The sequence below is a fragment of the Polypterus senegalus genome, chromosome 5, assembly GCF_016835505.1.
Source record: "Polypterus senegalus isolate Bchr_013 chromosome 5, ASM1683550v1, whole genome shotgun sequence".
Taxonomy (NCBI): domain Eukaryota; kingdom Metazoa; phylum Chordata; class Cladistia; order Polypteriformes; family Polypteridae; genus Polypterus; species Polypterus senegalus.
In genome coordinates this window covers 84,626,827-84,645,355 of record NC_053158.1, presented here as the reverse complement: position 1 = coordinate 84,645,355, position 18,529 = coordinate 84,626,827, and the positions used below count along the sequence as shown (strand labels likewise).

Below are 18,529 nucleotides of genomic sequence, written 5' to 3'. Positions count from 1 at the left end.
TTCTGTAGCACTAATGTTCAATAGGATGATGATGATTAATTTCAAAGAGACAGAGACAGAGATTATTGAATAAAATGTATGCCTCTAATTAGACAAAAATGTTCTTACAATGGAATAGAAAGAGGAAATACAAAACTTGGATGTAAGTAATAAAAACAAATCTGCATTGACCTTTTAGAAACACACAAATGTGCAACCCTATTGAAAAGCAAAGCACATTTTTTTTTCTTTCTCTTCATGTTTTGGCAAAGGGAAGCAACTACTGACGTAAAAGTGTGGTGAAAATCTGCTTTAATGGTCTGCCCCTATTAGCATTACATGGGATTACATTGTTGCCTTCTTTTTACAATTGTAATATTTACTTGTTGCTATGGATTTAATTAGAGTAAATTTAGTTCAGTATACAGTGTTGTTATAGTATAAACTACTCTTCAATTAAAAAGCCCAGAAAGCTGAACTCATTTATGAGCAAAAGGGAAACAATGTTGAACAGGAAAAAATTACAATTATGTACCTCAGATGTACTAAGATGTTCACATCTATGGATGTTTCAAAAGAATAAACTCATCTTAGTTTATCTAAATTTAAATAATTAAATATAAGAATAGAAATTACAAACATAGTTAAGACTATCTGGCGACAGAAAATAACATTAAAAAATGTTACCCTTCAAAGATCTTTTTCATCTTTGCCTAACTGTTCGTCCATATTGACAATGCCTACAAATCCACCTTCTTCTTTTGGCTGCTCCCATTTAGGGGTTGCAACAGCGGATATTTGTCTTCATCTATCACAGTCTTTTACATCACTTTTCTGCCACACCGACTGCTTTCATGTCCACCCTCACCACATCCATAAACCTTCGCTTTGGTCTTCCTCTTTTCCTCTTGCCTGGCAATTCCATTCTTAATATTCTTTTCCTGACGTACTCCTCATCTTTCCTCTGTACATACCATCTCAGTATAGCCTCTCTCACTTTGTCACCAAACTGTCATACTTGTGTTGTCCCTCTAATATACTCATTCATAATCCTGTCTACCCTCATTACCCCAAGTGAAAATCATAGCATCTTCATCTCCACCACTTCCAAATCTGCCTCCTGTCTTTATGTCAGTGCTGCAGTCTCAAAACCATACAGCATAGCTGGTCTCACTGCCGTTTTATTGACCTTCCCTTTCACTCTTGCACATAAGCTTCTATTACTAATCACTCCTGCCACTCTTCTCAACTTAGTCCTGTACACTTTCCTTCACCTCTCTGCCACACTCTCCATTGTTTCGGACTGTTGAACCCAAATATTTAAATTTGTCTACCTTCACTACCTCTTCTCCTTATAGCTGGACCTTTCTTACACCTTCCCTCTTTTTCACACACATGCACTCTGTCATACTGTTACTGACTTTCACCCCCCTTCTATCTAGTGTGTACCTCCACCTCTCCAGGTTCGCTTCAACCTGCTGTATACTCTCACTACAGATTACAATGTACATCATAGCCCACGTAGACTCCTGTTTGACCTCATCATCATTGCAAACAGGAAATGGCTCAGAGATGATCCTTTTTTACTCCACCACATCTGCCAGCTCTCCCTTTACCAGTCACAGTGCCAACATGCAAAGTTCTGGCTCTGAGCTCCACACTCTTTCCCTTCCTCTTGTCCTATTGTCTTTGAACCCACTCTCCCATTCTTGCCCTCTTTGTCCAGCAGTATCATAGACTCTGCCAATACTCTGCTAGACAGCAGCATCGTTGGCGGCCATTGTTAACTCAGGCCTCAACTGATCTGGTAGGAACATTTTGTTTTTCATCCGCATGTTTAATATGGCACAGGTTTTATGCCGGATGCCTTTCCTGATGTACGCCTCTTTAATTTACCAGGGCTTGAGACCAGCACTAAGACTACACTAGCTTGTGCAACCCCTTGTGGCTAGGTTGACAGTGCATACCAATCCATTGATCCATTTTGTGAACTTGATTCTGATTGATATTATTCCATTATGCAGTTGTTAGAACTGAGGACTGTCTTGGCAGAATTGGGTACAAGGCAGGAACCAAGCCTGAATCTGGACCCTAATCATCACAGGACACAGACATTAGCGTTTACTTACCCTGGACCAACTGAGACATGCCGATCAACCAACGTGCATATCTTAGTAGTAATGATAGTAATGATCAATAGTATTAGTACTAGTAATGATAGTAATACTACTACTAATGATGATAATAATAATAATAATAATAATAATAATGCATTGTATTTATATAGTACCTTTCCATTGTCACTAGTACAGAGAACAATTAAATTCTTACTTATATGTCTAAAAACACATACCACAGGAATCCAGAATACTCAGAAAAGACAACTATATTCACAAGCTGATATCAGAAGACAGGTTTCTACAGTTGTGAGGCCAACATGCAGAATACTGGAAACAATCCTGTTAAGTGTGCTAGTATATTGCCAGGCCCTCTCACACTCACAAATAGGTTATTTTGGAATTACTTGTTAACCCTGCACAAATGTCTTTGGAGATGTCGGAGGAAAACTTAAGTATTAAGAAATAGACACATGTACAGTAGATAAAGGGAGAACATGTACTGTAAATTCCACGCAGGCAGTATCATTAAAGTGCACTGACTTTTTGGAACAGTAGTCGCATTGAACAAATATAGCCATCACAGACAGGATTGAGTAACACAGGACAGAGGTCTAGTGTAGAGGTCATTTAGGGTACACTAGGTAGACTGTACATATTAATTTTGAAATACCATAACAGGATAATAACAACAAAATATGTAATACTCTTTTCACGTAAACCATCTGAACTGATTTAAAATGCCTTCTGAATAAACAAAAACAGAGGGCAACATGAGCTAATTAGAGGAAACTGTTTGAGCTGTCACTTAGAACAGCATTGCTTTCAGAGACAATCAGGCAGCATTAGTTATATGCAGAAGCCATTTAGTGAGTGTGATGCTGTAGGCAGCTTGGCAGTGAGTGCCACAATATTTACGGGACTACTACAGTTTATCAGGTTACAAACCTTATATTGTAAAAGTCAGTATAATGGTAATAATAATAATACTCTTTTTATGTTAAATATAATGCCAAAAGCAACACTGCCAAAACAACAATAACATTTAAATCATGTACAATATACAGGGCATTGTGTTCCATTATTGGTTCGTATTCATAAATTCATGTGAAATTTGACTATACAGTATAACAAATTAAGTGGGTTTTCAGTACACTGTCCTGCTGATTCAGTGTTTTTTAATAAGACCATAAAAAATTAAGCCCCTTATAGTACCCAAGGTTTCTTCTCCCTCACTCTCTATTTTAAGACCACCTTTTGCTTCATGACTGTATGTTTTGGTTTTGGGAATGTATCTATGTTCACTGTTGCTCTGTGTTAATATAATAAATAATAATATTATTATGCAATATGTCTGCATAATGTTTCGCTGAGACTGTGACAGCCAAGTAAGAACTTTTCTTTATTTTGAATCTTCTTGCTTTGTAGTCATTCCAGTGTGTGTTCAAAGCAAAGTGTGTGTGTATATTTTTTTATTTAATTATCTATCTACTTATGTATTTATTTAAAGAGTTTCAGTTAAAAAACAAATTTCCCCCAGGGGACAAATAAAGTTCTATCCATAGTTATTTAAAGCTGAAACAAAACAAATGTTTGCAGATATTGTAGAGGGTCCCCAAGCTGTAGTTCAGAGTCTTAAGTTTACTAATTTAACAGCTTGACATGGGCCATCATGGATGAACTGGTCAGACCTAGAGTGTATAACATAAAGGCTTGGTGCAGTGTGGCTTAGGATTAACACAACCCTGTTATAATATACAGTATGTTTTTGGTGATTTTACTTTCAATGTTAACGTGTCCATGAAGCAAATATGGAAATCGTATGACTTTCATTTTATTTTTTCATTTTTTAAAATTCAAAATCAAATATATAAAATTAACATTCCTCCTAACATTCTCCCTTACACCTCTTTTTTATCAGCAATTTATTCATGTGTTACTGTTTTGCATACAATTCATACCTGATTTCTTACTTAATTGACAGTTTTTCAGCAAATTGTACGCCCTGTTGATTCAGAACCATATTATAATGTTTAGGCAGTACACTAGAGATTGCATTATGAAAAATATTTAATGTCTGTTTGAACAGAGATCTGCATCTGCTCAGAGATTTGAAATACATTATAGTAGTCTCACTTGATTCCAAGAAGCATGGATTTTGCACATTGTAGGTGAATATTAAAGCACTGCAGATCTGGAATGATTTCTAATGGCAGTGGTATAATGTGATAAGTTTATGTGAGTTCAATCAGTGTTCTAACATTAATAGCATAACTTTCTGTACTGATAATTACATTTTTGTAATGCCACTGTAGCATAAATGTTGAAGAACTTTGTTATTCTCACTTTTGTTTTTCACCAGAGCTAATTTCTATGTATAGGTACCACTGTGGTGCAGTTTAGTGATGCTGAGTCACAGCCACAGATGGTGTGGTGTCCTGGTGATTGTCTAATTTTTGAGTTTGTAATTGTATCTGATGCTACTGTACTATCATAGACTAAATCACACATGATATCTGTACATGACTAAGCAGGTGAACTAAACAGATTTAAGGACTGAGTTCCAGTAAAACTAGGCACACTAATACAAATTTGAATCATAAAAAAGTCTTAAATCTGTTTTTCCTGTTGGTTGGTCTGTTGTAGGTCACAACACAATATTAATATATGGGAGTGATGTATTGAAAATGTAGTTATGAACCAGTATACATGTATTTTTAAATTTCAGAAGCATCACTTTGCCATTTTGTAACTTCTGCATTTTGTGACTATGTTGCTAGGTCACGCTGCATTGTTGCAAGGAGCTGCCTCCCAGATTGGACATGTCATAGATGCTTTATTTTAGGAATATGCACAGCATTCAGAGCAGCATCCAAGAATATGGATTCATCCCTCACACATCTTCAGCCCTTGCACCTTCTGGTTCATGTCTGAAGACTTGGTGCATAGCATTAGCTGCTCGATTTTCGATGATGGCATATCTTCTAGATAATGACACATACTAATTGTTTTTTTAACTTCATTGATGGTTTAGCTCTTCAGTTTTTTGTAGCAGTTTCTCTGAGACATTGACTCACATTATGCACTATGATGGTCCAGCTTGGCTCCACAGTCCTCATCAGCTTACACCTACATGGTGCCGGAGCCACACTGCCTTTATTTATTTATTTAAAAACTACCCAATGTCAAGGACTTCTCATCTCACACCTACCCCTAAAAACCACCAATTGCACAGGAACAATAACAACAGCATTTATTTATATAGCACATTTTCATACAAATAATGTAGCTCAAATTGCTTTACATGATGGAGAAAGAAAAAGAAATAAAAAGAGGTAAAGTAAGAAGTAAAATCAGAGATCACTAATTAACATAGAATAAAAGTAAGGTCCACAGGGGTTCCAGGCCATGAGGCCGCACAGCCCCCTCTAGACATTCTACCTCACATAAATGATCAGTCCTCATTGTATTTAGGGTTCTCATGGAAGGACTTGATGATGACGGTCATGTGGACCTCTGGCCTTTAATCCATCAATGAAGGGACATCACAGAGCTTTGATTAGGTGGTGGTGGCGCAGGTCGCCACCACAGAAAACCGGAAAAAGAACAGAAGAGAGATTAGAGGTTAGTATGTATTTTGGAGCCACCATGAATAGTGATGATAATAAATTGAATATGCAGAGCATATGGATTAAATTAAAATGAAGTTATGAGAAAGTAAGGCGCCACACACTCCAATCATGCCAACTCGTGGCCAAGGCCAGTGGCTTGGCCACTCACACCTGCACTATAAATATTAAAAGCACCATAAAAACATTAAAGCCCCACACACTAAAAAAAATTCCAAGCTCACTTTAAAAAATACAGGTCATTGAAAGAATAAGAACTTTAAAAGACAATAAAACCAGCAATAAACAATCAGTCTTTTAAAGGTTCACTCAAATAAAGTTCCTCCAGCTTGAGTACTTGAGTCTTTTAAAACAATCAGACACCCAGTTCCTCTTGCTGTCAACCATTTCTCTTCCCTCCTTACTGCTACTGGCTCATCCCACTGCTAACACCAAAGGTGACCCTCATGGCACCTAAGGTGCATTGTCTTTAGATTTATTTATTTTAAAAACTGCTCAATGCCACAGATCTCTCATCCCAGGCAAACATCGTCTTACCTGGTTTACATGATTCTAATGATTGCTCACATTCCCTTTTTGATAGCAGGCAATTCATGGAGGTTGGCTAGAACTGAAAAAGCAGGTGGATTTTGTCTATATTACAATCTAACAGATTCTGTTTGGGTACCTGTGACTGACAGAACATTATTTGCCTCAAATTGTTGACACTGCATGTTGGTTTTTCCCTTCACTTGTGCTATTGATCTCCATTTCTGATAATTTACTTTTGTTTACAAAAAATTGTATTAATGTAAAATTTAAGTAATGTTTTGTTTTTTAGTTATGCCCCAAATATTTTGTCAAGGAAAGGCTTGGACATTGTATCATGTCTTGATCACCATAAATCTCAAAACATCACTCTAGCACCTAGTAAGCCAACAAGTACTATTAAATGGTGTTTTGTGAGATGGTTCAGTACAAAACAGTGCTGTAATATTACCTTGGCTGTCCGAAAAATTTTATCTGGGCCCTTTTGCTTGACGGCAGTGTCTCGGTTGCATGTCAGTATTCCCTCATGCCTAACTTCCTTCTGTCTCTTTCCAGGTCCACAGTAACCGATACTTGTAGCTTTATTATCTCCAGACCTGACAAGGCCATTTTTATACACCTTGTCAATAGTTTTCCAAGAATTACATGTTTATTAAAGAAGGATAATAAAATAAAATGTGTGTACTTCTCTAAGTGTGAATACCCAATTTTGTTGAATTATCCTGCCCAAATTACATTATGGACTAGTATAACTTTGTTGTATTTCCAGCAGATTTAAATGTGCTGCACCGACCTTGTTTCAAATGTGCAGGATCACAAATTTTTAAATAGTGGATATTTCCTATTTTCAAGAGATGGCTAGAAAATATTTATCAATATAAACTGTGTTTTTCTGATAATGCTATGCTCTTACTGGTCATAGTTTAATTTATTCCCTTTCCATGTAGTAAAAATAGTAAGAATTCTGTCAGAATTTAAAGTTTTATCAATATAGAGTGCAGGACCTTTGTACTCAAGTTACCTAGATTGTGTTCTGTCACTATCTTATTATCAATGATTGGTCTCTGGAACAAAGTGCACAGAGCGAAGATATTCATTGGACAACTCTAGTATGCACAGTATGTCACTTTAATGAGTTCCCTGGAGTGGCACGGCAGCACTATTCTGTCAGTATTCCAGAAATATCATTTTAAAATATTGGACACATTATATTAGCACCAATGAACCTTTTGTTTAATCAATTTTCAGAAGACTGAGTAATTCAGAAATGTTATATTCTTCTAAATGCTTAATGCTTATATGATTTGTACACTGAGATGCTTGATAGATATTGTTCTGATATTTTATATTTGAAAAACATATTTTATAATGTAATTATATAAATATAATAATTGTATTTGCATTCAGTACTCATCCTTTTTCTCTTGATTTCCAAATTTGATCTGTTTTTCATTATAGAATCTGAGGTACAGTACTGTTGGTTGCTATGCCCGTTGCTGGTCATGAATGTCGCAAGGCATATGGTGTCATCCTATCCAAGCTATTACTGTAAATCCACTTCTCTTGACAAGTGTTTATCTTTATAAATGTGGAAGCTTTAAAGAGACTTCTGACAATATTGAGTTTGAGGAACTTTTGCTTTTATATCCTGGCATCGAGGTTTGGTTTTCTGATTCACACTTTCATATACGATTTTATCACTATTTTTAATGTTTAAACAACTACATTTCTTCCTTCTCCTATTTGTTAAATAAATAAATAATAAGGGACCTGCTCACACCTGACTGTAGACCAGCTTGTTGATTGTCCAAATAATTTTGAACTCCTGAAAATGGGGGGGCCATGTATAAAAGTGCCTGTCATTCCTAAATGGTTCATACAATATTTCTGTTAAACCCTTTGAATTAATGCTGGGAGCCTACACTTCAATCATTTCAAGTCCATTGTGGCGGCATATAAATCCAAAATTATTTAAGCTGTGTCACTGTGCAAATACCTTTGTACCTAATTGTATTAGAGGGACAACACAGGAATGAAAGTTTAGTGACAAAGTGAGAGAGGCTAGATTGAGATGGTTTGGGCACGTGCAGAGGAGAGATGATGGGTAGATCGGGAAAAGAATGTTGAGAATGGAATCGACAGGCAAGAGGAAAAAAGGAAGGCCAAAGAAGAGGTTTATGGATGTGGTGAAGGAGTACATGAAGGCAGTCTGTGTAGCAGAAAATGATGCAAAAGACAGGGATAGATGGAGGCAGGTGATCCACTGTGGCAACCCCTAAATGGGAGCAGGCAAAAGAAGAAGGTGCAACCCCCAGCAGCTACAAAATAGAATGGTTGTATTTTTCTTGTGGCAGGAGCTAGTCTGTTTAGATCTGGAAATACCATATATACAGTAAGTTCAAGTCACATGTACTAAGATAAATAAAATTATTACTTTCATGACTCTTCACAGCAGTGAAAATAATACAGTACCAATTATTCCATACTCGTAATAAAGGTCCCTTCCTGACACTCACTTTATTTGACTGACATCTACTACCCAAATGGGTTGCGTGGTGGCTCTGAGGCAGAAATGACTCTGCTCCGTTGGGCCCTTGTGCAAGGCCCTTGACCTGCAATTGCTTTGTCCTGGGTTTGACATTAATCTGCATCCAGCCCTGCAAGCACATCCTTACTTACAGGGAAAACGTGGAGGTTGGTGGCAGGATTGGCACTCCAGCCACCATAAAAAAAACCTCATACTGTTGTGTGAGTGTGGTGCTGAGGTGTCACCCTCTGCATTCTGGTTCCAATTCAGGAGGTTCATTATGTGGTGGATGTGGCAACATGCTATCAGTGTATGCTCCCAACCTCTATCTCTCCTACCCAAAGAAAATAAGAGCAATTAAGAATATAAAATTTCACAAGTCTGCATAACACTTTGAATGCTATAGGTATTTCACACTACTCTTAAAATGTATATTCATGAATTTGTTGTGCGGCAAAGGTTTTTAACTTTCTGACTGGCAGACCCCTAGTGGTTTGTGCGGGTGGCCACACCTCATCATCCCTCACTCTCAAAACAGGTGCCCGACACAGCTGTGTTCTAAGCCCTCTGCTATACTCTCACATATAACTGCACAGCTGCACATGACTCAAACGTCATTGTCAAGTTTGCTAATGACACAACTGTGCAGCTATGGTAGGCCCAATAACAAACAATAATGAGAAACCTAGTTAGTGGAGAGTCTGTGAGCATGCAGTATGACCACAAAGCTCAGCAGAGAGTGAACATGTCATTGAGTGTGCACTCCCTAACTTCCAGGACATCAATGCTGGACCTAAACAAAGAAAATTATGAAAGCCTCTTTTCTGTGCTGCGGTCAGGAAAACAGTATCACTGTTTGAAGAACAGTTGCTGAGAGACTGAGGAGAAACTTTTTTCCACAGTCCATTCACATCTTTAGTGAGGAAAGTATCTAGAAAAACATGATGCCTGATTGTTAACACTCTTACATTAAATTATTTAAGTTATTAAGATATTTATTTTGCTATTTATTATTTATTACATATTTTATTATTCTTTATAATGCATACTGTTGCACTCATTTAACATGATCATTTTTTTAAATTCACAAAGTCATGTACAGTATATGTCATTGTCCTTTATGTTCTTCCTAAATGCAACTAAGCATTTCATTGCATATTGTACATTTATAAACCATTTATCTAATATTTTATCTCTTTTTTCCTGTTTTTTTTTTTTTCAGTGTTTAGTAATTGTAGTAGTACTGTTACCCATACAGAATATAGTGAAATTCTTACATATAAACAACATGTAACATGTCGCCTCTGTCTGGTGCCATGAAAAACAAGAATGTACTGTTAGTAAGGTACTCATTTGTTGCATGGGCTGCAAGCTTTTGTAAATGTGATTTTAAAAAAAGTATTATAATACCATGTATTTTTAACCTTTTGGTGTTAGAAAACAAAAATCAGACTTGTTTAGAACTGAAATGTCTTCAGACAACAATCTTTCTGTCACTTTCAAGGACCTCATTTAAAAATTCGATATTTAATATTTAAATATTTGACGGAGGAATACAAATTCCCCATCCTGTTAAAACTGGCCCCATATTTATCTTATTAAAGTTGTTTTTCATTACAACTTAGTTACTCTATAGGTTTATTAACTCTTTCGTTTTCATTTCAAACTCCCAATGCCTAAATGCTAATGTCCTAATGTCTAAATTCTAAATATTTTCAATTTCCCATCAGTCCTGAAAAATTTGGCATACTTTTCAAGAGCTCCCCATATTTTCTATGTCATGATAAAAACAATAAAATGCTTGGTTTATACCAACCTCCCTGAATGCACTGCACCCCACTGCAATGATTTAAATTGAGATATTTATAATTATATAATTCCAACTCACTTGAAAAAGTATTGCAGGCTTTTCTTACCAAAGTGGATGGCTAAGAAAATTGAACAATGTTGGGTTTACCAGCATGTGAGGCTGCAAGTGAATAAATTCTAGCCTCATCCTTTGCTTTCCGATGCCACCTGTATTTATTTATTCTTGGACTGAGCTTACTGACATTTTTTAATTACTTTTGCATGCAAATGAAATATTGATATTTCTATATGTTTGTCTTTGCAGGGATTGAGCACAAAGGTTATTTATGGTAGATGCTTTCCAGTGTGATAATGAACAAGTAGCTTACTGCATTTATGGTTTTCCACTAGCAACCAGGAACCAGATTAAGCTTTGTTAATTAGGCTTTTTACAAAGAGTTTCAGGAACAGTTATGTATTTCTTCAGCTGATTTAAGTCCTTCGTTGAAATGGTACCTCCCAAAAAGGTTATGGTGCCATCTGCTCACTTATTGCCTAGAGCTTATACAGATGAAAAGTCAGCACTTAAAACATTATTTCACATTTTTCAAGTTATTAACAATTTACATTCATTATTGTGTTTGGATGGTTTTATGCAAAAAAGCAAATATGCTGTTTGTGTAACCCTAACCTTGTTTTTACCAAAGAAAAACTCACTGTACGGAATGAAAAAAAAAAAAAAATTGTGGAAAGTCAGTAGACCCTAATATAAATGTTGTGTTTTTCATTTTCCTTTTCCCCATGATTTTATAATATCTATATACCAGGACAGCTGTTTTGTTAAAAATAGAGCTTCACACATGTATAATGCTTAACTACTTTTTATTAACATCCACACCAACAACAAATACTTCCGTTGCCACAGTGGATCATCTTCTTCCATATCTTTCTGTCCTCTGTATCTTGTTTTGTCACACCCATCACCTGCATGTCCTCTCTCACCACATCCATAAACCTTCTCTTAGGCCTTCCTCTTTTCCTCTTGCCTGGCAGCTCTACCCTTCGCATCCTTCTCCCAATATACTCAGCACATGTTCAAACCAACACAATCTCGCCTCTCTGACTTTGTCTCACAACCGCCCCTATCATTCTCTAACTAGCTCAGCAACACTGGCTTCTTTTTCAATACTGCATTAAATTTAAAACTCTATCAATTATGTTTTGCAACTCTTGATAATCTTTGTTTAGGTTTGTGGCTACATATTGTGGAACTCTCTTTGTTGGTCTGTATGTTGAGCTCCATCTAAGAGCTAATTAAATTAGCTAATTAATTCCAATCTTGCTTAAAACACACCACTTAAAATGCTTGATCTTTACAGTCTTTCTTATCTAATAAATTAATGTCTTTAATTATTTTATACACATTTTCAATGAATTTTGTACATAACTAAGTAGTATATATAGTTGTCAGACTTATGTGTAATTTCTACTATAAAGTAATACGGTATGATTTGTCTTCAAAAGTGATGGAACCTCTCATCTGAATGTCACTTGTACATATATGAAATAAATCAGATAGGTATGGATTCTTGATAGTCCTAAAACTAAGCAAGTGGCCAAGTCCATTCAAATTGAAAATTGTGGTGGTGGTGGTGGTTAAGAAATTGAAGAAAACCTTTAGTACTGTTTGAACATCTCACCTTAGCTAGTAACCACGCACTCGGATTACATAAAGATGTGCACATATAAAATTATGTCCTGAATGTTTAAGCTCATAAACCCAAAAATTCATTTCTGAAAGTGCAAAAAAGCAATATACAGAGCTATTCAAAATGAGGATTTAAAAAATGTATTTCAAACAGTCTCTATAAGACAGCAAAACATTTCGCACATCCCTGGACAGATGAAAGTTTAAAGTTTAAAAATTCAACTTTAAGAAGATTCGAATGACTTCATTTTTATGCAAGATGGTGCCCTGCCTCATTTCCACTTGGAGGTCCAGCATTACCTGAATGACACCATTCCAGAATGATGGATTGGAAGAGTTGGACAGCAAGATCTTGCTCATCGTCTATGGCCTCCCAGGTCTCCAGACCTTACCCCCTGCGATTTTTATCTGTGGGGATACATTAAAGAAAGAGTGTTCCACCTATGCCCGCTAATCTTCAAGATTTGCAACATCGAATTGAGGAAGCTATAAATTCAGTAACTACGGACCAGTTGACTCGTGTGTGGCAAGAAATGGTCTGCCGTTTTGATGTTTATTGTGTTACACATGGTGCTCATGTTGAGTGCATGCAACCTCAAGGACCATAAGATCAAACTTTGAATTTTCCTCTATCCAGGGATGTGCCGAATGTGTTTCTGTCTTGTACAGCTTGTTTGAAATACATTTTTGAAATCTGCTCTTTCATTTTGAATAGTCCTGTATATTTAAATGTTTAGGGTGCCTTTATTGCAATAAGAATGAATGAAAGTTAATTTTTACTTTTACTTCATTTTCACTCTTTTACACAATTTTTATTGTTTATTTCCCTGTCATTGATAATGTGGGATATGTTCCAGCACCATTGACACATTAATTATAGTAAGCAGACTTGATAATGTTATATTGTAATTTTTTAATTAACTAAAAAGAACATTAGGACCATATCTTTACTAGGGCCGATTCAGCGCTTCCCCCATTGTTGTTAGAAAACTTCATTTTGCCACACCTTGAATTGGACCTGCATGCAAAGCAGTGGAAGAAGAGTAATCTATAACAGCATCCATAAATTTCTGGTCAAGATTTTTACATGCGTTACCAACATTTTAAAAGTGCACCTTGCATAATAGCTTTAAGTTTACATTAAAACATGTCACTTTGTCTAATTGTAAGAAATAATTAAAAGGACCAAACAGCAAATGAGATGATTCATGGGTTAAAAATGAACAGTAAATTAAACAAAAATAACTTGGCAAACAAAGGTCTGCACTACACAAAGAGCTTGTTTGAGGGATTGTTAAGCACAGTAGAAATCTCATTAACATGACACTGGATGGCATTTCACTATTTCTAGTAAATGATTGTGTTGGGAGCTGTGAGCAAACCTCCAATGTAGCTTCACTAAATAAGGCATCCTTAGGGAATTCTGTTGTTAGTATAAATAGAAAAGGAACAAATCAGTTGAGAATAAGATAAATTATTTTTTTCAGCTGTTTTAATTCAAGTGTTCATTTCTAAATTATTGTACATCATATCAAAACAAGCATACTTGCTATACTGAATAAATAGGTGGGTGTAGAAACAGTTCATAAGATCAGCTGAAGACAACTATGAATGTATTTGAGGCTCTGGGCTTCATTATCATTTGAATAAGGTTGTCAGAAAAGCATATTTACCACTAAAAGTCATTTGGGAGCAGAAAAAATATGTTCCTTGTATTGTTTTATAGGAAAGGGGCCCCAAATTAACTCTTTCTACCTAATGTATCCATTTTGTATATGCTGTATGACTCTTTAAGATTAATGTATATGTGTCTGCATTGAGTGCTTTCTGGTGATAGTGTACTTCTATAGGTCTTTAATTTGGTAAACTGAGATGCATTAACGACTGAATACACTGATGCTGCCACAACAAGAATTGTGCCCCAGTGTTTGCTTCTACACATTACTGTTGTTATTGCCTTTGATTGTCAAAGCACATGAATCTATAAGCAGCACTCTTTCCCTTGGGAAAGTCTCCCTGAATTCACATTTCAAGATTTCTTATTCTTTGGTTAATGAAACACAGATTTGTAGTATCAAAATAATTTTATTAGATTATCATTTTGTCTTTGTAAGGAAAAGTGTCGTCTTTTTACTAAGAATATCATGCTGTGTCATACATAATACATAACTGGGTTGACAGAAAGAGTTAGAATTCCAATGCACCAGCTGTAGACAGCCAATAAAGGTAATTCTTCTTGTACAATTTCAATACACTATACTTGCTAGGAGCACACATACTTAATACAAATAAAAGAAAATTATAATCTAATATGTGATTGATCAACTGTATGAAAATATGCATTATTGTTTACATCATTTAAGTACTGCTCTCTTCTAAGGAGTGGGTGGCTTATTTGTGTAATGTATAAGAAAAAATAACATTTTTTTATGCTTGAATTTCAGAACAGATAGAATATTCCCCATATTTTTCAGTTTCATTATGTTTTGCTTTATTGATGTTCTGCTACAGTGAAAGCGATCGATCACTAGGTACTCAAAAAGAAATAATTGTGCTATGGTTGGCTGCATTCTACTGTACCCTTTTAAATTCTCATGAGGAATTTGTTTTCTTTAATCTGTGCATACAACCTACTATAAATTTACTTTTTATGGTGCTTGGCTCCCCATCATTTCGCTGCTTATTTGTGTTTTAATAGGGCATTTAATCACTATAAAAAAGATTCAAAACTTATAATTAATTAACTTTTTAAAATAAATCTTAAACAAAACTTCTCCACAACCTATTAGGTTATGATTTTTTCTACAAATTTCTTTTGTAACAGTTATACACTTAAAACTATAAACTCTTTCTCTAGCATTATCAAAAAATATAGCAGCCATAAGTGATGCAATATCACCACCTCATTATAATAGTTTGTTTAATTACAGACCCTATTATTTATCTAAACTGAGATGTAAATAGAAAAACTTCATTAAGGTATGCTTGAAGTTTGTTTTTCTGGAGAGATGCTACTTGTGTGACTCAACATCATACACTTGCTGTTTACACAGTTATCAGTGTTTACTTTTGGAGTCTCTGTGTCCCTATTTTCATACGTTTTATTTATTTATGTATTTGCTTAGTTGTTTGTTACTTTAGTTTACTCTCATAATGTAAAGACTTTACCTAAATTACTTTCAGCATATCTGAGCACATGGTGTATGATTCCTGGCCTTGGAAGCAAAATGTATGATTTGTCCTGATTGAGGGTGAATTCTTGTAGGCTATGATAAAGAATTAAAAATTTTAAAAACTAAGGGCTTCGCCCTTTACTCGCTTTGCTCACCAAGCCCCCTGCCTGTGCTACACACCTGTAACTTCATGTTTCTGCCACTCGCGTATATGGATTTCACTTTCACCAAACAACAAATCATTTAATTCTCGTGGATATGCTTCTTCATTGGGAAGAAACACTACTTTTTCCAGATGGCAACATAAATTAGACGATCTACAAGTCTCCGACTTAAAGTTTAAATCTGAATAATATAGTCAATCTCTTTTCGCTGTTCCGTTATTTCAACAAGTAATAATTTCCATTTGTTTGCGCTAATGCGATTTTTACTATCATCAAAGAGAGACTTTCAAATTTTCGTACTTCCATTATCTCTAACCTGCTCTGCATGTGTATCGCGCCAACATTTTTGAAGTCTTTACGACGTTCTACTTTGTCTACTTTTCTGTGCCTGGGCGGGGTTAAATTTCTTGGCACAAAGTCTCGTCTTGCAGGACGTGAAAGTGTCTCTCTGAGAAAGTCAAGTTTCATCTCTCTTTCCAAGATTTTTTTATTATAATAGAGAGATTGATGTACCTTCTTCTATCTTATTTTTACAAATGCAACATTGTTCTTATTTCTGATAGAAATATGCATGGGATAAAGGGTGATTCCTGGCCTGGAAAGGAGGCCATAATGGATAGACACTATACAAGGAGGCATAACCTGGCAAGATGGTGCTTGATTATTATCCAACAATAACATTTTAGTGAAAACCATGCCAAATATAACACCTTACTTATTTAAGATCTTATAATAAAATATCATAGTGTACTGTTACAATAAAAAAATTAAAATCTACAACGTCATATTATATTGCTTAAATTATTATACCTGAGCATTTGTTGAGCAGAAAACATTTAATTAATTTGCTTTCTGAATACAGGTGCTGCTCTGTATTCATAATGATCTGGTTTGCTTCATCTGGAATACATTTTGTGCAAAATGAATTATTTTAGTGCTTGATTTAGTTTACTGTTGTTTTGTAATGTTTATATTTTCATGCTGCCTTTTTATGTTTCTAGATCTGTATATTGGCTTTGTTATTTAGTTCATCTGATCATTACAATGTGTGCTCGCTAGGTCTCTAATGCACATGCTATGTGACAGATGGCATTTTGGCAGCAATGACATAAGATGACCACTTAAGATGGCATGTACACACACTCTTAAAATAACAAAGGGAAAACTTAAAATGAAACATACAATTTGATTTGAAGACATTTTGTATGTCATTTGAACTTTACTTGCATCTGATTTTGCCTTTTGTTTTTTGGTTTGGTTTTGGTGCTTTGACTTAACATCTCTGTGTGCTTTTCTCATTGACCATCATGTAATACTCACTGATTGAAGGTTTTTCTGCATTTGTCAGTCTTTGAAGTTCTTCCTTACAATCCATCACCAAGGCATTATCACTTACTTAATGCACCCACTTATTGATGACTTGGCAGTACACCCTAATAGTTGTTACCATTTTCCCATTCTGATTAACAGACCACCCTCTGTGAATGCCACCAGTGTCTATTCTGGGAACAAAAATGCACATCCACATTCTCTGCAGTCAAGTCTTTAATAAGCTTGTATTCTTGCTGGGAAAGCTTGCGGGTTGGTGGCAGGCACTGAAAAAAAAAACGAACACAGTTCCGTTCCATTGGAACTAGTGTGGTGCTGATGTGTCACCCATGGCACAGCTACACTCAGGCCCTAATTTGGAATCCTGAGGTAGTTCGTTGTATGATGGGTGCAGCAACACACTGTATCAGAGCATGCTCCCAATCTCTTTTTCTCTCTCTCTTATATTGCTTGTAATTTGACTAATTACTTTCAGTTTCTTAATTTGGGTATTTCTGTTTTGTTTATCTTAAGATTCAGATTAGCATTAGGAGTAAGAAAGGTGACCTTCCAGGATGCTTGAAGTCTTTAGTTGTTGTGTTTGCGTTTCTCAGGAAGAAAGTGTTGTACATGTCCTGTACATAAGTCATCTCCATCATATTCTGTGCTGCCTTCACCAGGCTCTGAGATGTTTTAGTCCAACTTGGTGCTGTACCAGGATGTGATGCAGCCAGTGAGGATGGACTCCATTGCGCACCTGTAGAAGTCCATAAGAACAGATGGAGAACTAAAGAAAGGCATATACAATAAGACAGTTAACAATATACAGTAGAACATCATTATCTACAGAGGTTATGTTCCTGAAAAACATAAATTCTATCGGTAAAATGATGTTAGGTTCCAGTGGACCGTATTCACCATGAACTTTTGCTAAACATTACCATAAACACATTATTTCCAGTACCAAAAATCAACAAAACTCATCGGAACACATTTGCCCTAAGTAGCACTTACAAAACACTTTCATTAGCACTACACTTCATGGCCATTGTTGAAATTTCATACATTTGTCTGAAAAAGTGTAAAGCATTGAAAACATTGCATTATCAGAATGTGGAGACTTGTTAACACAACAGAAGCAAGAATGAAGTCATTAAACTGCATAGTTGAAGCAAACAGGTAGGCACCTGGGTCCAGAAATGGCAGAAGGGTGGAAATTGTTCCAGCTCAAATGGAACAAGTGGGCAGGACTCATAAGATCAGGGATAAGGAGTAGGAGGAGAGTTACACAGGATGGCAGCTCATGTACCATCCTACACACTTTTGCAAAAGCAGAACTGGCAGGGGGAAACAGGGTTGAGTGGATGTGCAGGTACTCCACTCTTACCCCACAATACTTAGCTAATGATCATGCCACAAGTTCACCAATGAAAACCTTGTTGGGAGTTTTACTTCCTCTATCGTCAAGTTTGGTCTTTTTCTCAGCACTGCGCCAGAGGCTGTGAGCAACCGCAGCAGGGCAGATCTGTGGACCTCACTAAACCATCCAAATGGTAGTAGCCATGGCTGGTGTGTAGAAAGGACAGGAACTGAATCAGTGCGAGCTTA

General features: G+C 36.0%; 1 protein-coding gene across 6 annotated transcripts in view; it reads left to right on the top strand.

Moving 5' to 3' along the window:
- LOC120530412 (cadherin-18) overlaps positions 1-18,529 on the top strand; it is a 1,801,315-nt gene that overhangs the window by 1,546,629 nt on the left and 236,157 nt on the right. The gene's annotated exons all lie outside the window — the stretch shown is intronic.